General features: G+C 44.5%; 1 protein-coding gene across 11 annotated transcripts in view; it reads right to left on the reverse strand.

Moving 5' to 3' along the window:
* FOXN3 (forkhead box N3) overlaps nt 1-22,665 on the reverse strand; it is a 461,111-nt gene that overhangs the window by 323,994 nt on the left and 114,452 nt on the right. For 5 of the 11 annotated variants that reach the window (XM_054666225.2, XM_016926571.4, XM_054666227.2 and 2 more), the window contains one exon: nt 5,992-6,094. The exons of 3 other annotated variants lie outside the window; for them this stretch is intronic. The gene's annotated coding sequence lies outside the window, so the exon portion shown is untranslated. The remainder of the gene's footprint in view (nt 1-5,991; nt 6,095-22,665) is intronic. 3 more of the 11 variants (XM_016926572.4, XM_063793060.1, XM_063793057.1) reach the window with 1 other exon arrangement.

Below are 22,665 nucleotides of genomic sequence, written 5' to 3' on the forward strand. Positions count from 1 at the left end.
AAATGTCATTTCATATTCCAAGCAATTTGCTATAGGCAACTACACCATTACTTTGTACAAATAAATTTACATAAATCATTATTAGAATGTTTTATCTTGGCAACATTATTTGGTTCCCAGAACACAAATTAAATGCATGCTTAAAGCAGAATATTTTAAAGTTATTCCTATATTGTTTATGAGACAGGATTAGAAATTTCCATCTAATTTTTCTTTCATAATGGAATTCCTTTAGTTTTCTTTGTACGTTTAGAAACCATATGTATAATTTTATGGGGGGTTTCTTGAAGCAAGCCATGCAGTAGATGACTGTGCCATGTTTCGTTCATTTTTCAGCTGCTGTTCCCTTTGATTTTGTGGGTTTGGTTTTGAACACTGATTAGGAAGGCCAGGAACCAGGAGAATTGCAATACGGACTCCTAAGTAGATGGCTTTTTATTTGATAATATTCTGCACATAAACTGGTCTTTGATTGTGGTTAAGCTTTTTTTTTTTTTTTTTAATAAGCAAATGTGTAAATAAACTCCCTGCACTCAGTTTCTCCTGGCTGTTTGGGTTGGGAAGGGGCCTGTTTGGATTCTCTGCACAGCACATGGCAAGTCTTCACTGGCTGGAGTTTTACTCCACCCTAGATTTCAAAATAAAATCTTTTCCATGTAAAATGCAGCGCCCAGTTTTAAAACAAGCTGCACTTGTCAACATCAGGGTAGGGAGTGGTGGCAGGGGACCGGACGGGAAGTCAGGAGACACGCACGTCAGTGAGGCCTGCTGTTGCTGGCTCTGGAAAACGACGTAGTGACTTCCCGGCTCGTCTTCTCATTGGTGTCATAAAGGGCTGGACTCCTGGCTCACGGCTGGAACTTTCTACCAGTATGTGGTCTGAGAACAGATTCCAGGGCCACTGTCAGGGAAGTGGGGCCCCATGAGGTCAAGGGTGCAATACTCAAAAACGGGGAGTGAGGCAGCCCCATGGAGGGCTTAAGAACACAGATTCCAATAGTCAGGGTTCAAATCGACACACCAAATCAACCACTTGCTACCTGTGTGACTGAATAATTCAAACCTTTCTGCATCTCTGTTGCCTCATCTGAAAATGAAGAGATTATGCATACACACCTAGCAGTCTTATTTTGGGGATTAAATGAAGCAACGCAACAAAAAGCTGAGAAGAGTGTCTGACTCTTAGAAGAGTCTCAATAAACAGTAGCTAACATTAATCTTAAAGGATGACCAGTGGAGTCAAGCTAGGGCGATCATATCATTTATGGTCTAAACCAGGATATTTCTGGGTGTGAAAGGGAAGACTGTATGGTAATTATATGGGGTCAACTGGCGTATGCTAGGACAGTCCTAGGCATACTGGGACTTGTGTGACCCTGCACCTAGCCCATACCATTCAAGACTCAATAAAGAAATTTATTTTTTGCTTACAATTATATATTACATATTTTACAATTTGTTACTCCTTTTAAAGTTCTTTCATACACTTTATTTGAACTTTTCTTAAAATGTGTTAAAATGTAGGACTGAATTAATTACCACTTAATAATAAGCAAACAAAGGCACAAAAAAAGTATATACTTTCCCCTAGTGACCCAGTGTTGCTGAGCAGTGGGGGACAGTATCCCATGAGCTCCTCCATACTTTCCGGCCTCCTGCCAGAGAGACAGGGTCATGTGACTAGTCCTGACCAATGGCCTGTTACCTCTAGTCTTAAGCACTGAAGAGTGTGTGTGCAGCCGGGCACATTGGCTCACACCTGTAATCCCAGCACTTTGGGAGGCCAAAGGGGGAGGATTGCTTAAGCCCAGAAGTTTGAGACCAGCCTGAACAACATAGCAAGACCCTGACTCTACATAAAATTTTAAAAACGAGACTACAGCATGCCTGTAGCCCCAGCTACTCAGGAAGCTCAGACAGGAGGATCCCTTGAGCCCAGGAGTTCAAGGCTGCAGTAAGCCATGATCACGCCACTGCACTCCAGCTGGAGCAACAGAGCAAAACCCTGTCTAAAAAAATGAATGGAGCTGGGCATGGTGGCTCACGCCTATAATCCCAGCACTTTGGGAGGCTGAGGCGGGTGGATCACTTGAGGCCAGGAGTTCAAGACCAGCCTGGCCAACATGGTGAAACCCTGTCTCTACTAAAAAATAAAGAAATTAGCTGGGCATGGTGGCACGTGTCTGTAATCCCAGCTACTCAGGAGGCTCAGGTGGGAGGATCCCTTGAGCCCAGGAGTTCAAGGCTACAGTGAGCCATGATCACACCACTGCACTCTAGCTGGGGCAACAGAGCAAGACCCTGTAGGAAAAAAAAAAAAGAATGGAGCCAGTGCAGTGGCTCACACCTATAATCCCAGCACATTGGGAGACCAAGGTGGATAGATCACTTGAGGCCAGGAGTTCAAGACCAGCCTGGCCAACATGGCAAAACCCCATCTCTACAAAAATACAAAAATTAGCCAGGTGCGGTGGCGCGCTTCTGTAATCCCAGCTACTCGGGGGACTGAAGCAGGAGAATCGCTTGAACCCAGGAGGTGGAGGTTGCACAGACCCAAGATCGCACCATTGCACTCTAGCCTGGGAGGCAGAGTGGGACTCTGTCTCAAAAAAGAAAAAAGAATGGGTGTACATTCTCAACTCTCCTTCACATGTTGCAGCAGCCAGGAAGCCATGTTTTGAGATGTAGATATCACAAGATGAAAGAGGCCTGGGACCTCAAAATACTGGATGCAAGAGAGCTACACTGGCCCAATCCCAACTCTGGGCAAATGAGACATAAGCTTTTGTTGTACTAAGCCCCTGAGATGTGGGGTGTACTAAGCCCCTGAGATGTGGGGTGTACTTTTTTTAAGACAGAGTCTCACTCTGTCACCCAGGTTGGAATGCAATAGCGTGATCTCGGCTCACTGCAACCTCTGCCTCCCGGGTTCAAGTGATTCTCCTGCCTCAGCCTCCCAAGTTGCTGGGATTACAGGCACCCACCATCACACCCAGCTAATTTTTGTATTTTTGTAGAGACGGGGTTTCACCATGTTGGTCAGGCTGGTCTTGAACTCCTGACCTCAGGTGATCCTCCTGCCTCGGCCTCCCAAAGTGCTAGGATCACAGGCGTGAGCCACTGCACCTGGCCTGGGTGTACTTTTTACCCTGATATACTACTGCCTGCCCTGGCTCAGCCGGTTAGTAAGATTAGAACCCACATCTTTTACTATAGTTTTCATTCAACAGTATCATAAAATGCTACCAGATTGGGAAAAAGCATTGCCAAGATTAAATGCCATAGCTTACTCATGGTAAGCCTTCAAAGCTTACTTGATTTAAAACAAAATATTTATTTGGTTTAAAATAAAATCGTTCACACCCAGAGCCAAGTAAAAAGAAAAAAGTTCCAAAATGCAAGGTTTGTTTTAATTTGGTGCTGATTTATTCCAACATTTAGGTTAATCCAAGAAGTCTGGATGCTTCATCTTACAGACAACCCTAAGACGAAATGGCCTCATGTTGCATCTAGGTTTTATTTTAAGTTAAAGAGATGAATGGAAATATCCAACTAGAGTGTGACCAATTCGCTTTCTCACTCCAGAAAATCCCCCCTTCTGCTCCTTCCTATTCTAATCCTACTCATCCTTTCAACCTATTTTCTTAATGGGGAGAAAGCTCCACACATCAAATTTCGCAAACACTTACGTCACACAACTGCCTAGGCCAGGAGTTGGTAAGCTTTTTCCATAAAAGACCATAGGGTAAATATTTCATGGTTTCCATTGCACTTATTTAACTCTGCCATTGTAAGGGCAACAACTGCCATAGATAATCCAGAAATGAACAAACATGGCTCTGTTTCAATAACATTTTATTTAGGGACACTGAAATTTGCATTCCATATACATTTCATAAGGCACAAAATTTTATTCTTTTAATTTTTCCCAACCACTGAAAAATGTGAAAACCATTCTTAGTACATTGGCGATGCACAGACAGATGGCAGGCAGTATTTGGCCCCTGGGCCGACCGTGGTTTACCAACCCCTGGCCTGGGCTTAGGAGGGGTGGCAACAATCTATTAGGCAATTTCTGCAGTGGAAGGAGAACACAAATACTGCTATTCTAGTTCTTCCACTTCCTGGTGGCTGGTGATCCCAGGCTATGATTCCAGAAGGCCCAAGCTTCTGCACACCTGTGTGCAGGAAGGCAGATGGTGTGTGGCCAGGGAGGACCCAACAGGCAGTGAGCGGGGTCTCCGCTGACAACTCTCAGTAGCACCTTTAAGACCCAGGACAGGCCAGGTGCGGTAGCTCATGCCTGTAATCCTAGCACTTTGGAGAATGTGCCTTGGGAAGCCAAGGCAGGATGATCACTTGAGGTCAGGAGTTCGAGACCAGCCTGGCCAATATGGTGAAACACCATCTCTACTAAAAATACAAAAATTAGCCGGGCATGGTGGTGGACGTCTGTAGCCCCAGCTACTCAGGAGGCTGAGGCAGGAGAACAGCTTGAACCTGGGAGGCGGAGGTTACAGTGAGCAGAGATGGCGCCACTGCACTCCAGCCTAGGTGACAGAGCAAGACTCTCTCAAAGAAAAAAAAGACCCAGGGCAGTGAAAGCCACCACTGCTTCCACCAGCTTAAGAAAGGGCAGACCTGGGGGAGAGTGAGGGGTGGACAGGATCCACTGCACCATACCCAAAGTAATCAGGGCACTTGGCTCCCATCCCTGACTACAGCCCCAGCCCTCCCCCTTGAGACCCTCCCTTAATTCTGGCTTTCAGAACTCTCTGGATGAGCTCCCAGCCTTACTTTATAAATGCGTGTTCTTAACTTATGCTTCCTCCCCTGCAGCTCCACTTCTCAGAATCGCCCCTTGTGAATCACCAGGAACTGACCTCACAGAGCTCATCCCAGGGCCCTGACAAGCCCCAAAGGCCAGACAGAGCTCAGAGGGGAGGATGGCAGGTGTGTGAGAGAAGAGTAAATAATCAGGTAGACAGGCAGAGGCAGGGTGTGGACAGGCCCAGAGAAGCAGAAAAGATCAGCAAAGCAGTGGCCAAGCCAGGGTGGGGGCAACAGAAACCACTGTCCCAGCAGGACAGTGCCAGCCAAAGCCCCTCTGCAACGGGAAGGTGGAGTTTCCCCAATGGGCTCCACTCCAGGATCCTCAAGGGACCCCTGACGGGGAGTCTGGTTCTGGGTGGGGCAGAAGATCTGGGTCCTCTAGACCTTCTGATCGAGGCAGTCAGGCCCTCACTGCCTGGGCTCATGGTGGGTTCATTCCTGTCTTCCCCTCAAGGCTCAATGCCATGCCTCTTCCTTCTGCCTGGCCAAATGATCCACAGTGACAAAGCCCAACTGAGGCCCTCCCTGGTCCATGAATTCTTCCCTAATTATTTCAATCCCAATCCTCAAAGCTTCTCCATTCCCTGAACCAAGGAACTACCGCTAGCTCATAGCCCTGGCCCTATGCTCAGCACCATCTGCCATTTTCTTATGAGTGAGTCAAATTTGCCTAAACTGTGGGCTCCCTGAGGATAGGAGGCAGCCTTCTACTTTTTCATCCCCACCTGTCCCAAGAACACACAACAGATACTCAATACTTATTGAACTCAACTAAAAGTACAACATTAGAAAGATTAATACAATTAAAGTAAAACATGAGATTGTGGCAACAAAAATAATTTAGAAGCTAATTTCTATGTGAAAATTCCCAGCAATGTTCCGGTGGCTTTGTATTTCTACGACTCACACCAGAATTTTAAATAAAGATGTGATTCAATGTTTTTAATCATCTTAATGCCTAAATTGGATTGACCACATTGTCAAGTCTGATCAGCTGCATAAATTGATCATTAAGAAGATTGGGGGGAGGCGGGGGAGGATACCAGTTGATGGAGAAATAATCAATTTGGCATTTGCATTTAAATATAGCTTTGGCATTTCATGTATTCAATGCAATCTACGTAAAGCATGGCGAGCTGGGGAAGGCAGTGTGATTACCTGAGTCGGAATGGGTCCAGGAAACCGAGGTCAGCATTGCTCCCGTCACAGAAAGGACAGAGGGGCCTCCATAATCACGAGAATGCTGGTCTTCTAGAGGCTGCTGGAGAGGAGCAGTAGGAAGTCAGAATTAAGCAGAAGCAGCAGAGAGAGCCCTTGCAACCACAATGGATGTCATCTCTGGCCTGACTCTAGAAAATGACGCACTTCAGTGAAAAAGCCAATTGTAACAGTACCTCTTTATTTCTTGGATCGTTATTAAAAGACAGGATCTTTCACGATGGAGTGTTTTTGAAACTGTCTCATGGGGCATAAGAAGATCCAGAAATTTGAAAATACATGCCATCTCAATGTGAGATTATTTTATTTTGCTACAACTGCCATTGAGACATTTGTGAGATCATTTTATGTACTACAGCTGCTACTCAAACACTTGTCTACATAAAGGAAAAACATCAGAGCACCCACAAGCGCTCAAGGCCAGCATTCCACCCCACGGACCAGCCTTGATCCACTGGGTAGACCAAGTGTACAGGCTGCAAAGTCAACGACTCTATTTTATTGTTGTAAAATGAAATGTCTCTGGCTCTACTCCTCACTAAATGGGCTGCAAGTTATCAGGCCATGGTTAACCAATAATCTTGCAAAATAGGAAAGTTGGTACATGAGACAGATTGCATAATAATCTCTGAAGAAGATATCTTTTTAACCGGGGCCTCAAGGATAACAAATCAATGAACTCTCTAATGAAAAGAATGGCATTAGCCTACGCGCTGTAGTCTGAGAATGTTAGGAGTATATTAATTAGATCGGCGGTTCCCAAACTGTGGGTCTTGGAATAGCAGCATCAACATTGACTGACAGTTTGTTGGAAATGCAAATTCTTGGCCCCTACCTGATATCTACTGAGTCAGAATATATTATCCAGAAGTAGGGCCCAGAAATCTGTGTTTTAACAAGTCCTCCAAGTAATTCTGATATACCTTAGATCATTAATTTATCCACCCATACAAAGACATTCTGTTGTAAAATAAAATCACCCTACTCTACTTTGTGTTTAAGCTCCTATAAGGACAAAGCATAGAGTTAAGGATCGCATCATGGAGGGATGAAGAGTCAGAGATGATAAAGAACCGGCCCTCGAGAAATATATTGTCCACTATGGAAAATAAGACACATACACAAGCAACTCAAATACTGGCAGACCGTGTTATTTCTTATAACGGCTGGAGAGTGTCAAGACAAAGGAGACATTTGTTTCTGTTTGGGGTGAGGAGTGGGGGGTGCCACGAAAGGAAGGCATCATGAAGACAATAATAATGGCCTTGAGATTAGGACAGAATTTTAACAACAACAAAAACCAGACAGCAACCGAAGCGAAGGCCCGGAGGTTGGAAAGCGTGAGGGCTATTCGGGGGCACGGGGTAACCAGGTCTGGCTGATACAAGAGAAATTTGAAGGTGATCTGAGTGAGACAAGGTTACTTCCAAGGGCAGACAGGTAAGAGCTAGGGGCTCTTTTTTTTTTTTTTTTTTTTGAGACAGAGTCTCTCTCTGTTGCCCAGACTAGAGTGCAGTGGCACAATCTCAGCTCACTGCAACCTCTGCCTCCCTGGTTCAAGCGATTCTCCTGCCTCAGCCTCCCCAGCAGCTGGGATCACAGGAGCTGCCGCCACACCGGGCTAATTTTTGTACTTTTAGTACAGACAGGGTTTCGCCATGTTGGTCAGGCTGGTGGCTCCTCTTTTTCATTAAAGACCACCGAGCAGGCACCAGTGGCTGATGTTTAATTAATGTCTGGGCCAGGCATGGTGACTCATGCCTGTAATGTAATCCCAGCACTTTGGGAGGCCGAGGTGGGCACATCGCTTGAGCCCAGGAGTTCAAAACCAGCCTGGGCAACGGGGCAAAACCCCATCTCTACAAAAAATACAAAACAAAACAAAAAAATAGGTGTGGTGGTACACGCCTGTAGTCCCAGCCACCTAGGAGGCTGAAGAGGGAGGAGCATCTGAACTTAGAGGTCAAGGCCACAGTGAGCCATGATGGTGCCATTGCCCCATCTCAAAAAAAAAAAAAAAAAAACTACATCCAGTTTACTTTTCTGTACTTTCGGCAGTGCATTTTCTAGAGGGAAGAACCGCAACTGCTTCAAGGATTAATAGCAGAAGGTTTGTCCAGGAGGAAGAACGCACACACAAAATTTTAAAGTAGGTACAAGAATCTGGAAGTCACAGTCACCTCGGGCCGTTCTGCAAAGGGGCAAAATGTTGCCACGCCTCAACAGCCCCTGAGGACATCTCTGGTTTTAGCTTTAAAAAAATACTGTCACTCAAGTTGAGAGGGGTATGACTCAGTCACCAAAACAGTTAAATCAACACATCTCCAGTTAGAGGAAAAAATGCTTTTCATGATCAAGTTGGTATGGCATTGCTTCTAGAAAATGGACATAAATAGAAGGTTTTATTTCCCGATGTTGGTAGGTGAACAAGGGGGTACTGAAAATGTTTTTCATGTCACACCAAGGCTCGGATTGAAATGAAGCCGGATTCAAAATTGGCAGTCTCTGCTTACCCATGCCAGCTTTGCCACTCAACTTTCTGAGTCATTATGGACAAGGCACTAAACCCCCTGAACCTCAGTTTTTCATCTATCAAGAAAAAGAGGCACTGACCTACCCCACCTTCTTGGAAATTTAAATAAGAAAATAGAAATGAAGTTGCTGTGAAAATTATAAAGTGCCATACTATATAGAGGTATAGAATTATCCTCCTCATCGAGGCGTTTGGCTACTAATTAACACTTGTTATCCTACTGGCCTTTGAAAATATAAAAGCAACATGTTTCTGATGCCCTTGAGATTCTCCTTTTAAATATCTGCAGATACAGCAGTTCTGAGGAACAAACTTGGCATCAACCAAACCATTCTCCCAAAAAGCATTTCAAGGTAAATCTTTTACTTGTAATTTAAAAAATTTTTTATATTCCTCTAACCACAATAGAGCATCTAGTTATGTTTTAGCAGCTCCTGGTGAGCACAACTCAGTCTTCAGCAACACCAACATATACGATGGCAATAATTTATCATCTCTGCAGTAGTTTAGTCCCAGATGGACCATTTACTAATTTATTTCCATATGTAACTGGCAGAGAGATTAATCAGGCTTCCAACTCCAAAACCTGAATTGCGCTTTATTCCCTTAACAGGCTAACTCTGGGCAGAAGAGGCACACATTTACACAGAAACCAAGAGTTCCTCTTAAAAAGCCTGTCAGCCTCAGATGCAAGCCTTACACACACACACACGCATGCACACACATGCACGCACATCTTTCTTGAGACAGCTTGCTCCTATGTCAGCTTGGAGGGCTGGTTCTTTTCTCAGATCCTCATGGACTCCACACAGGAGCTGTGTCTGATACAACTGCAGGCAGGAGTAAAACGTAATGCCAAATGCAGTAAAGTTGCAGCCACATTCCCCTCCCTGTCTGCAAGGTCGGAGGCTCAGATTTCTGAAAACGAAGAGATCTTTTTTGCCACAGTGCTGCGCCCAGCTGGCCCAGCGATACGGTGCCCAGGCGCTGGGAGGCATGTGCTTTCTTTTTTCCACTCTTTTTAAGGGTCTGAACTTGACTGAATTCAGCAGCTGCCGTGTCCTCAGCGACGGCTAATGAATTGTTAGCTTTGCTCCCGGTTCCCCTGAGCTCAACTCCCAGTCCACTTTTGTTTTTAATTCTATCCCAATGATATCAGCGTTTAGCAAAGAGTGGTGAACGGATTGTTGTTGGATGACGGTGTTTACATATAGAAAGCAAGCCAGACATGGGCAGAAAGCACCAGCTGATCCCTGATGCCTTAAGTGGAACCCAAGGCCATGCCAAGAAGGCCTGGCAGACAGGAGCATGTGGAGGTATTGTGGGCTAAGCTAAGTCCACACACCTGGGGCGCTAACCAACTCTCTCGCTTTGAAGAAGTCACTTGGCAGTTCAGGTTTCAAATTCTCTCCTCTATAAAATGAATTTAGCTCCCTGAGGTTCCTTCTGGCTCTAAAATCTAGTGATTCTATGAATATGAAAAAGATCAGCCATTCACCTGGTTTGTTCCATGAGTTTAGCCGATGACAAACAGCAGGAAGTTTGGAAGCATCTGAAAGTGGCTGAATGGGTCCAGATGCTTCTGGTGCTGTGACAGACACAGCCTTCGGAATCTCAGCAGCCAACAGATTCCTTTTGCTCAAAGAACAGAAGCATTTCACAACTGGTCCACAATGTATATCTTTACAAGGTTTTAAGAATTCAGTTAAATACAACAGTTCCATTACAGTATTATTCTAGGTATGGCGAATCCTACAAAAGTACATACGTCATGGCCCTTGTCTTTAATACATTTACATATTAGTTAAGGAGATACACTGCTAATCATTTTTGTTTTTTTTTTTTTGAGATAGCGTTTCACCCTTGTGGCCCAGGCTGGAGTGCAATGGCACGATCTCGGCTCACCGCAGCCTCCGCCTCCCGGGTTCAAGCGATTCTCCTGCCTCAGCTGGGATTACAGGCATGCGCCACCACACCTGGCTAATTTTGTTTTTTGTTTTTTGTTTTAAGTAGAGACGGGGTTTTTCCACATTGGTCAGGCTGGTCTCGAACTCCCGACCTCAGGTGATCTTCCCGCCTCAGCCTCCCAAAGTGCTGGGATTACAGGCGTGAGCCACTGCTCCCGGCCACTGCTAACCTTAATACAATGCAATATGTGCTATGATCATTGACAAATAAATGGTTAAGTGAACGCGGAGGATGGAGAAATCATTTCAATGAAAGGGGGAGATCTGTAAGGTTTTACAGAGGAAGCAGAATTTAAGCTGGGCCTTGCAAAGCAAAGATGGGACTATAGGCATCCGGACAGAGGTAACGGTGAGAGCAAAGGCCTATGTGCTTTCAAGTATGGTCAGGGCACAGAATTCAGGACCCATGGACAGGGGCACAGGATGCCCAAGGAAAAGAAAACACAGTGAGACGAGAAGCTGGAAAGAAACTCAAAGTGGAAAGCCCTGGATGCCAACCTTTCATCCTGGGGTCTCTGGGAATCTTCAGAAGTTCTGGGCAATGGAGACTCCAGATGAGCTCTGCCTCGGGAGGTTTATTCGGACCATGTTACCACCATTTATGACTGGGAATAAGATCCGTCTGTACCTTCACGCTTCTCTTAGTCATTCCACCTTGCCACTATTTGGGAATCCCTCAAATTTATTTTTTTTTCTAAATCAATTTCCTGGCCCTTTGAATGGAAGCGATTGAGTTTCCTCTAAGTACTGCCAAGATTTCACATTCCAATGACGAGTTCGGCCTAGCGCTTTACATTTAGGTTCATGTGTTTTTCTATTCTTACAAAAGAGTTAAAATAGCATAGACGGATGTTTTGTTTTGGTTTGTTTCTACACTGGAAAATATTTCTGTATGATGAAAAAAATACACAAACGTCCTGACTGTTGGAAGGGCCTGCTCCAGCACTCCCCAAAAAAGAAAAGTTGAACTAGTCATCCAAGTAGTTCACTGAAACTTTTTTGATCTCCAGTGTCAGAGTCCCAGGTTATTGAGCCCAAGTTTTCCAAGGTCCTTCAAACACAATAACAGAACGTCATGTAAACTCTCTCCTACCAATGCTATTTGGTCCCCTCAGCCTGGGGGGGGCCAAGCACACGTGGGATCATGCAGCTTTCACACAGAGAAGTCCCAGGATACATGGGGCACACACCAGGCAAGCCAGGGCATGGGGACAGAGGTCTGCCCTCCCACCCACCCCAAAGATGGGTCTTAAAACTCCACTGAAGTGGGGGGTACAAGTGGGCAGAGCAGCTCGTCCTCTGAGAATGGAGCTGCCTTCGGTATGAGCCACCATTAAAAAGTTTCCCAAGGTTCGCACCTATGATCTCAGCACTTTGGGAGGCTGAGGCGAGAGGATGGCTTGAGCCCGGGAGTTTAAGACCAGCCTGGAAAATATAGTGAGGTCTTTTAGTTGGGCATGGTGGTATGTGCCTGTTGTCCCGGCTACTTGGGAAACTGAGGCAGAAGGATTGCTAGAGCCCAGGAGGCAGAGGTTGCAGTAGGGCGAGATAGCACCGCTGCACTCTGGCCTGGGCGACAAAGTGAGACCCTGTCTCAACAAAATAAAACCAAAAAACAACCCCCATAGAAGACACAAATTTCAATTCCCATCTCTGGATTGCTCAGACTACACATGGGCATATATGGAAAGCTTCAACATTCATTTCATTTATCAACTTATTTAGAAAGGCACATTGTATCTACCCACTGGGGTGTGGTACATTCCAGGGTTCAAGTCCCTGGTTTATAATCCAAAACCTGTCCTGGCCCTCCACATGCGTGGGTGCTCGGAAGCTCCGAGCCCCTCAGAGGTATTCTCTTAACATCTGATCAAATAATGACTATAAAGAATAATATGCAGTACATACTGTAGATAGTTCCCTGTGCACATAAAAAAATAGTTTCATACAGCCCAAAGAGCTGTCTGCATCGCTTTTTCTAAAAGTCCACCTATGGTCGGAAAACTAACCTTCTTCAAATGAATAGATTAGTTTAAATTACCATGCCATTTTACATTCTCTTCACTGATACATGAATAATAAAACTATGAGGTAAATGCAGGCTTAAATCGAATAATGGGCATAAATAAAAAATTTTTTGACATTAAAAACTCAGTGTAAATTGACCTACAAGATACTTGAAAGCTCCCACAATCATAACGTGCACATTGAAATCCATTAACCTAATACCTAGGCTGCTATTCAAAAGTAGGGGTCTAGCAGGCAAATAAATACTCATTTGAACACTCCTCCGAAATTACTGCACAATTTGGTTGCAAAGTCACACACTTACAAAGTCTATCATCTTTACTTGGTTGCTCTGTAACCAACACTGAAGTCATATAAGGTTACAATGTGGCAGCATGAGATCAACACAGATAACAGCAAATGGTACTAAAAAGTAGCAGCAAATGTCAAAGACAAACCAGGGTCAGCTTGGAGAGAATGAGATATTTACATAAGCTTTCAGAAAAGACAATGGAGCCCCGATTTCCCCTTAACCGCACACCTAATCAACCTCTCTGCTCCTCACCTGATCATTCTGATATAAAAGCAATTTCTACAGTGATACATTCAAAGACCTTAGTTGCCATAAACTCAGCAGCTGTTAAAAAGATTCTGTTGCACATTCGATTTGCTTTAAGACTCAGCTATTTCCAACCAAAGCTTTCATTTCTTATCCATCACTACCCCCCTCCAAAAAAAAAAAAATAGCTTCATTAACAATATCCTTCTTTGATATGTCATCTGCCAAGGCCATTTTCTTACCTTTGTAACTCACATTTTTTTCATTTGAGGATATTTACCCAAGCAAGGACAATTGTTTGACTGGAATCTTGCAACTTTCAACTTTGCCCAGATTTTGCCATCGTGCAGAAGGGGAATGCCGCAACCCCTGACACATCGTTCGGTTGAGCTAATACACATCTGAATCCAGAGCTATATTTTAAATTCTTTTACACTTACTTAATATAGTGCATGCCGCCTGTCCACTGATGCGATATCAGAAACCTGCAAGCTACTATTTCTGCAACTGTGTCACTGTAGATAGTCTGAAACATGTACGTAGCTGTTGCCATGGAAACAAACACAGCTAGGGTAGAGTGCCACGCTGTGTTAATTCCTTCACCCATGAACCCCAGGGGAATGCTAACATTCATCTTCTTTCTCCTTTAGTCTCACACTGCTTTAATATTTTTTTAGCATTATCAAATGATGTACTAAATACATATGGTACACCTGAAAATACGGATGGCTGAAATGAGCCGTGGTACCAACCTAGCCTGCTGGCTGTCTGCTTAAGGTGGTGCAGCTCTGCAATGGATCCTTTCCTGAACTTCTCCTGGGAGAAATAAAGAACTTTGTCTTTCTTTTAAAATGGTGTGGGAAGGACAGAAAAGGTGAGCATCTTGTCTCCCCTAAGAAGAACAGTTATCCTGGAATTGCACCAGAAGAAAGATGCTATCAGAAATGTACCTTCTCAGTTCTCTGAAAGGCAGAGGGAGGCCCTTGCAAACTTTCTGAAGTGGATCCAAGCTAAGAGTTGTTCTCCCTTCCAAGTAGAGCTGCATTAGCAGGCTATAAACCCAATAGTTTTAATTAGGCAAAAGCATAAACCCTTAACAAGGGATTCATCTGTCCCCACTTGGTCTTTATTCCTAAACCCATGCAAGAAGGTATTAAAATGAGTGAGTAGGCAATGAGATGGAAATCTGCCATTATTCAGAAAGGAATTGTGATTTTCCTGGAATTTGAACATTCTCTTTTTTGCTTCAAGTTCATATCTCTGCCCTTATCAATGCTTGGACCTGTGAAGGAAAGTCAAACTCATTCACTGCACCTAAAAGCCAAAATGCATGGTTATTGGTGCACTGGGCCACCTTCTCATTATTCAACTGGTAAGCCGCTTTAAATATTGGGGTAATACTCATCACAGTAGACAAAAGTAAGCTGTTCAAAATCTTAATTACATCATATCCCTTGGGCTGGTTAATAATATTCAATCTAGATGAAAATGGCCACGTTTTAGATTTGCATGCTGATGTGTTTCACTTGAATACAATTTTCGCACTAAACAATCAATTGTAGGCTTTAAAAGTGCAGCTCTGTGACCCTGAACTGGCATATTTTAAAGAAACCACTACTTTATTTGTGGGGATTATGGCAAAATTAGCCTAGAAAAGATGAGCAAACTTTTCCTGTTATCTTCCTAAATTGAATCATGCTTGGCTATTTACTATGATAATAATAATAAATTCATTCCTAAAATAAAGCAGAACAGAAAATGGATATATACACACCTTACTGGTTAAAGAAATTCATCACTTTTTAAAAGCAATCTCAAAAAGATGTTAGGGTCCAGTAGAAAACCTAGTCTTCAAGTATTAGCAGGGAAGGTAAGGATTACCCTTTAACTAATCACGACCAGTACTCATAAACTTCAGAGGCAGAACCACAGCAATGAAAACTGCAGTCCCTTCCATTAACTTTACATTTCTGCCTCTTATTTGCTTCAAGTTCAAATCTCTGCCATTATCAATGCCCTTACATTCCTCTAGTATCACAAAGCATTTTGACATGGGTTATTTCATTTGACTCTCATGAGAGTTCCACGAATTAACTTGGTAGGTATCACCAATCTCATTTCACAGAAGATACACTGAGGCTCCAAAAATCAGCAACTGGTCCGAGGCCACAAGGTAAGTGTCAGACCTTGCTTAGGTCACCTTATCCGATGTTCTCTATAGGGGCCGTGCTGCTCCTAAGCATGCTCACAATGCAGTTGGCTGCCTGTAATCCCAGCACTTTGGGAGGCTGAAGCGGGTGGATCATGAGGTCAGGAGCTCGAGAACAGCTTGGCCAACGTGGTAAAATCCCGTCTCTACTAAAAATTCAAAAATTAGCTGGGTGTGGTGGCAGGCACCTGTAATCCCAGCTACTCGGGAGGCTGAGGCAGGCAAATCTCTTGAACCCAGGAGGCGGAGGTTGCAGTGAGCTGAGATGGCACCATTACACTACAGCCTGGGCGACAAGAGCAAAACTCCGTCTCAAAAAAAGAGTACTTGACTAGAGTTAACAATAGTTATAAAAGGATAGATACTAAGTATCAGATTAATTGGTTTGGGGATTAACTATGGCTGGTGGTGGAAGTTAGGCAAATCCTCCTCTTTGACCTCACCCACCCATTTCTTCTCCCAAGGCTTTAGGCTGAGTGCAGCAAGCGCTCCCAGAGCAGATCATCTCAGCCTGCTCACTACACCCCGCGCCACCTTCCTTCCCAGGAGTGCCAGCCCAAGTCCTGACACCACTCCTCAGAGAGGGCCCTGGAGTGGAAAGATACCTGGGGGGGTTCTTGGGCTTTGGAAGTGAAAGGGGGATTGGGAGCAGCAGTAATTATTATATTTAGCCTCCCTAAGGAAGTAAGCCATTCCAGATGCTGGCTGTCATCCCCCTACACCCAGCAATGTTTTTATTGTGGTAAAATACAGATGACATAACATTTACCATCTTAACCACTTTTAAGTGTATAGTTCAGTGGTATTAAATATATTCATAATGACATGCAACCATCGCCACCATCCATCTCTACAACTCTGTACCTAGCACACAATCACTCCCCATTCTCCATTCCCCCGACCCCAGCCCTTGGTAGCCTTCATTCTACTTTGTCTCTACGATTTTGACTCTTCTACCTCATAAAAGTGGAACCATGGAATATTTGCCTTTTTGTGACTGGCTTATTTCACTCAGTGTAATGTCCTCCAGGTTCATCCATGTTGTAGCGTGTGTCAGAATTTTCTTTCTTTTTTTTGAGATGGAGTCTTGCTCTATCTCCCAGGCTGGAGTGCAATGACGCAATCTCAGCTTACTGCAACCTCTGCTTCCCGGGTTCAAGTGATTCTCCTGCCTCAGTCTCCCGAGTAGCTGGGATTACAGGCGCCCACCACCGCACCTAGCTAATTTTTGTATTTTTTAGTGGAGATGGGGTTTCGCCATGTCGGCCAGGCTGGTCTAGAGCTCCTGACCTCAGGTGATCCACCTGCCTCAGCTCCCGAAGTGCTGGGATTACAGGCGTGAGCCACCACGCCCAGCCAATTTTCTTCCATTTTAAGGCTAAGTAATATTTCACTGTACAGATATACCACATTTTATTTATCCATTCATCTGTCAATAGACACTTGCGTTGCTTCCATGTTATAGCAATTGTGAATGATACTGCTATGAACATGAATGTATAAATATCTTTTTTTTTTTTTTGAGATGGAGTTTTGCTCGTTGCCCAGGCTGGAGTGCAATGGCGTGATCTCGGCTCACCACAACCTCTGCCTCCCAGGTTCAAGCAATTCTTCTGCCTCAGCCTCCCCAGTAGCTAGGATTACAGGCATGCACCACCATGCCCGGCTAATTTTGTATTTTTAGTAGAGATGGGGTTTCTCCATGTTGAGGCTGGTCTCGAACTCCTGAACTCAGGTGATCCGCTTACCTCAGCCTCCCCAAGTGCTGGGATTACAGGCATGAGCCACCGTGCCCGACCTGGATGTATAAATATCTCTGAGACCCTGCTTTCAGTTATTTTGGGAATATACCAGAAGTGGACTTGCTGGATCATATGGTAATTTTATATTAATTTTTGGGGGGAACTGCCGTACTATTTTCCACAGTAGTTGTACCACTTTACATTCCTACAGCGGTGTCCAAGGGTTCCATTTTCTCCACATCTTCACCACACTTGTTTTTTCCTGTTTGTTTGTTTGGTTTTTTTTTGAAATGTTAGCCATCCTAATAGGTATGAGGCAGTTTCTCACTGTAATTTCGATTTGCATTTCTCCCCAATGATTAGTGACATTTAGCATTTTTTAACACTCCTACTGGCTATTTGTATATCTTCCTTGGAGAAATATCTGCTCAAGTCCTTTGCCCATTTTTGAATTAGGTTGTTCTTTTAGGAGTTCTCTATGTATTCTGGATATTTATCCCTTATCAAATATACGATTTGCAAGTATATTCTCCTATTCTCTCTGGCTGCTTCTCTTTTTTTTTTTTTTTTTGAGATGGAGTCTTGCTCTATAGCCCAGGCTGGAGTACAATGGTACGATCTCGATCTCAGCTCACTGCAACCTCTGCCTCCTGGGTTCAACCAATTCTCCTGCCTCAGCCTCCCGAGTAGCTGGGACTACAGGCACGTGCCACCACACCCAGCTAAATTTTTTGTATTTTTAGTAGAGATGGGGTTTCACTGTGTTAGCCAGGATGGTCTCGATCCCCTAACCTTGCGATCCACCCGCCTCTGCCTCCAAAAGTGCTGGGATTACAGGCGTGAGCCACCGTGCCCAGCCCTCTGTCTGGCTACTTCTTAGCCACACTTATATGCACTAGATAACTGAAAGTGAATTTCATCACAATTTGGGTTATTTCTGACCTCCTCCCAAATTACCCTGGATATTGAGAACTACCTGGATTTGGTCACGCTACTGTTTGGTGAAAGAGGACTTCCTAGAGGTGAATGTTTCCAGAACGCAGAATTGTTTCTAGGTAGGTCTGGGGGTGTTCATGCAGCCACAGAGGCATCCTATGGACAGAGCTCTTGGTGGGTGGGCTGCACACAGAGGGTGGGGGGAACTGGGTGCTTTATAAGGATGCTCCAACTCACGAGTCAATAATTGGATGCTTTGCGATGAAAAGCTTTTCAAAATGGATTGTATATGAAAACAACGAATTGGGCAAAGTCTGTGGCTCACGATTTAGCCTGTTACAGATATTTTTCACAGCTTGCCTGGCTTTATGAACCTCTGCCCATGATGATAGAGAGGCAATCTCAGAAGCCATAGCAGTGTAGGAGTGTAGGAAGAGGTCACCCGTCCAGGAAAAGGCCCCACACTAGGGTGATTTCCTAATCCTTGTATTTACATTTTAATATTCTCTGGCCTCCTCCCACCCCACCCTGCCTGTCAGGGTATCAGCTGGTCTTCTCACTGTGCAAAGTGGCCTGGCTCCCACAGTTCCCTCCTGTTTTGATTCGCATCTAATATGCCAGAGGCTGAGAAACCAAATAATAGAGTCGATTAGAATTTTGTCTGAAATAAGATGAATACAGGCCTGAGAAAGTGTCCCTGAGCACTGAAGTGCCGACTTTTGGAAGTCATTGACTCTAGGTCAATTAGCCTAAAGCCAGTTGCCTAATGAGCAATTTGCCTATAATTTAAAACCTTTTTGGGTGTTTTTACATGGGAATGTCTTTTGATTTTGATTTTTTTTTTTTGCCGTGTCTTTGGCATTATAAGGTTTGTAAATCAAGCCTTCTAAGGGCCTACCCAGCTTGTTTTTAAACTTTAGTTTATGCTTAATTTTAGTTTCTAAATTAAATTAATTTTTGAGATATTGACAGGGAATGCAAAAGACACTCAAAATGGAAGTAAATTTCTGATGAACTGGTTATAAGGTAAATCGAGAGGAACTGGTTTTAAAGAATCTTTTACGTGTAATTTTCATTTTTTTGGTTGCAAAAACTATCAAGGGAACTGTGACATCTAGTCAGACTAAAGTGTGCAAACTGCTTCTCACATGTTCCCTGTGCCTCTTTTTCTTTCTTGTCCTATGATTGTACAGGACTCTCCCAGTTGGGGTTGCAGCCTCCACGGAAGGGGAGTCATTTTGTATTGTTTGGCTTGGGTTTTCTGTTTGTTTGTTTGTTTGAGGTTGCTCACCGCAACCTCCGCATCCCGGGTTCAAGTGATTCTTCTGCCTCAGCCTCTTGCGTAGCTGGAATTTCAGGCACCCACCACCATGCCCAGCTTATTTTTTTTGTATTTTTAGTAGAGATGGGGTTTCACCATGTTGGCCAGGCTGGTCTTGAACTCCTGACCTCAGGTGATCCACCCGCCTCGGCCTCCCAAAGTGCTGGGGTTACAGGCGTGAGCCACCGCACTCAGCCAGCTTGGGTTTTTTACACCATGAATTTCATTTACGGGCACTCTTCAGTAGAACTTAGCTTGCCAACTCTCACCCAGAGCAGTGCTCTCCTTCCCACTCCTTCCATGAGCCACCGTTGTGTGTTTGGAAGTCATCGGCACGGATGGCCTAAGAGGCTCCTGTGATCTTTGCACTGAGGCAATGAGTCAATTGCAGAAGTCTGAGGACCATTCACCTGAAAACCCAGTTCTTAATGCAAGGAGAGACTGGGAGAAGCTTCACCCAAGGTCAGTGGGCATCTGGCATGATCGAGACTGATGACACCAGCCTTATTCAATAGGAGAGGTCAGGGACCTTCACCACTCCGTTTCAAGTGCCCTTTGAGAGGGAAACCAAAGAACAGACCTGCCTTTAAGGCCAGAAGCCAAGCTGACCTGTGAGATCAGGACCATGCTGGGGGTGTGCCCCTATCCAACAGCATCGGGGCTGGAAAAAGGGACAGGGGAAAATGGGAGATGGTTCTTGTTACCCTCTGGGCCACTCATCCACTCCGCAGAAAGCAGGTATTGTAACCAGCCTGGTACCCTGACCTGGCCCTGCCGGCTGGTGAGAGGTGGCTTTTTTCCTGGAGCAGCCATCCCGCAGTTTGCCGTGCAGGCGTGGGAGTCACGGGACAGCCTCCCAGAGGAGAGAACTGGACCAGGAAGGCCTCACTCTGAGGATGATTCCACAGATGCTCAGGCAGGATTCGGGAAGGAAATTCTCCTATGAATGGAAACGTCTCCTTTTCATTCTGAAATTATCACAGTGAAGTTTGCTTTAAATGTCTCCTGTTGGGGATTGAGTAGCTAACTGTCCTCAGTATGCATGAACTCCCTCTATCTCTGCATGGAAGACAGTGAAGGGCTCAGATTAATGTGACCTCCACGGGATCGTGTCGCCTGGAGGACGGGACACAGATATCTAGCCATCGAGGAAGCGGTAAGATGTATTTTTTCCTTTTTCTAAATCTGAGGAAATGTTCAACTGTACACATGTATCTTATGCTAATCCTTAAGAAAAAATAAAGTTTTTAATACAAGAAGTCACTAGAAATGTGCACGATCAAAATATAAACCACTTATATTAGTTGGAACTTTTTGTGTGTGGCTGTTTTAGTAGAGGACAAATAATACTGGCTTAAATAAAAATACGTTTGTTGGTTTGTTTACTTCTCACACAGCAGCTCACGATGACGGGCAGTCAGGTCGGGAGTGGACGAGCTGCCACTGTGAAGGCAGAAACCGAGGGTTTTTCTACCTTGTTGCTCCAGTATTCCCTAGTGTGTTTCCCTCCTCTGCATAGTCGTAAGTAGCTCACAACCACCTTGACCCTGTCCTAATCAGAGGGAACGAGGAGAAAGGATATGAAGGGTTTGCTCCTTCATTTTAAAGGAAAAATCCAGAGGGTGTACCCATCCATTCCACATGCATCCATCAGCCAGAAGTTAAGTCATGAGCCATCACTGGCAGAAGCTGTCTGCATAAAGCTCAGGGGTTCTACTATTCAAAGGAAGAACAGGGAATGGACACTGGTGGAAAGCTAGCAGGGTTTTTAAAACACTAAATATGGGGACACTGAGGCAGGAGAATCGCTTGAACCTGGGAGGCAGAGGTGGCAGTGAGCCCAGATCTCGCCATTGCACTCCAGCCCGGGCAACAAGAGTGAAACTCCATCTCAAAAAAACAAACAAACAAACAAACACACTAAATACGGCCAGGCGCGATGGCTCACACCTGTAATCCCAGCACTTTGGGAGGCCGAGGCAGTTGGATCACCTGAGGTCAGGAATTCGAGACCAGCCTGACCAACATGGCGAAACCCCAACTCTCCTAAAAATTAAAAAAAATTAGCCAGACATGGTGGCATGAGCCTGTAATCCCAGCTACGCGGGAGGCCTGAGCAGGGGAATCGCTTGAACCCGGGAGGCAGAGGTTGCAGTGAGCCTAGATCCCACACTCCAGCCTGGGCGACAAAGCAAGACTCCACCTCAAAAAATAAAAATAAAAAATAAAAACACTAAATGTATGTGTTTAATGGATATAAAGACATACAGTCAAAATTTACAAACATGCATGGGAATGACAGGCACCAAACTCAAGATGGAGTTCCCATGGGACCCTGAAGGAGAGACAAGGTGCAGGATTAGGGAAGGACCAGGGTCTTCAATTATGTCTTCAATGTTTTATTTTATTTTTAAAAAAATATTTGAAGCAAATGTTGAGCTCTGCCAAAGTTGGGTAGCAGGTACATGGGTATTTTAGCTCTGTCCATGTTAGAAATAGATCATTTTTTATAAAAAATTGACAACATTTGGCATTATCTCAACTACCCAACTGCAACTGACCTCATCATATATTTCACCAATTATAAACTGCACATTTTTCTACACAGGAATCCTCTGAAATGAGTGCATTTATTAGGCAGCATTTTTTCTTCTTAGCGGTGCATAAAATCATGATACAGTTTACAACTGATGGTGACTTAGATTTGAAGATGTACAGTGTATAAATTATATTTCATGGGGAATATGGTGTATTTTAATAAGTGTCGGGGAGAAAGAAGGAGTAGGTGTCTCACAGGGGGTCATCCCAAGGACTGTGAAGCTCTTAGAGGTGCAGGTGGCTTTAGGGAAAGGACTCCTGGGCCACCCGTTATGGGGCAGTTTCTGACTTCCAGGCCAATGTTCTTTCCACTCTATGGTGGTGCCTCTGACAGAGGTCATGCAAGATACAAACTTTCAGACTTATTTTCTCTGCAGCTGAGGAAAACCAAGCAGATAAAAGCCCTCTTTTATGAGTTCTGAAGTGCTTGAAAATCTCTTACCTGGTGAGAAACAAAAGCATTGAATGGCACCTACAAACTAAACTCAGCCCCAAGCGGGAAGAAAAAGGAATCAGATCATTTCTCAATCAAAATTTTGCTGAGAGGACACAGCAGACACAGCCATTTGAAGACGACAAAGGCTCCTCCCTCCACCCAAAGCTCCCGGCCAGCAGAGGTGGCCCAAAGACTCCATGACCCATTTTCCTTTAATGTCTGATATGTGCTACTGCAAACTCTTTTGCAGAAAATTAGCTAAGAATACTCTGGAAACATTGTTCCTTCTATATTATCAAGAATGCA

Source organism: Pan troglodytes, chromosome 15, assembly GCF_028858775.2.
Source record: "Pan troglodytes isolate AG18354 chromosome 15, NHGRI_mPanTro3-v2.0_pri, whole genome shotgun sequence".
NCBI classification, from domain to species: domain Eukaryota; kingdom Metazoa; phylum Chordata; class Mammalia; order Primates; family Hominidae; genus Pan; species Pan troglodytes.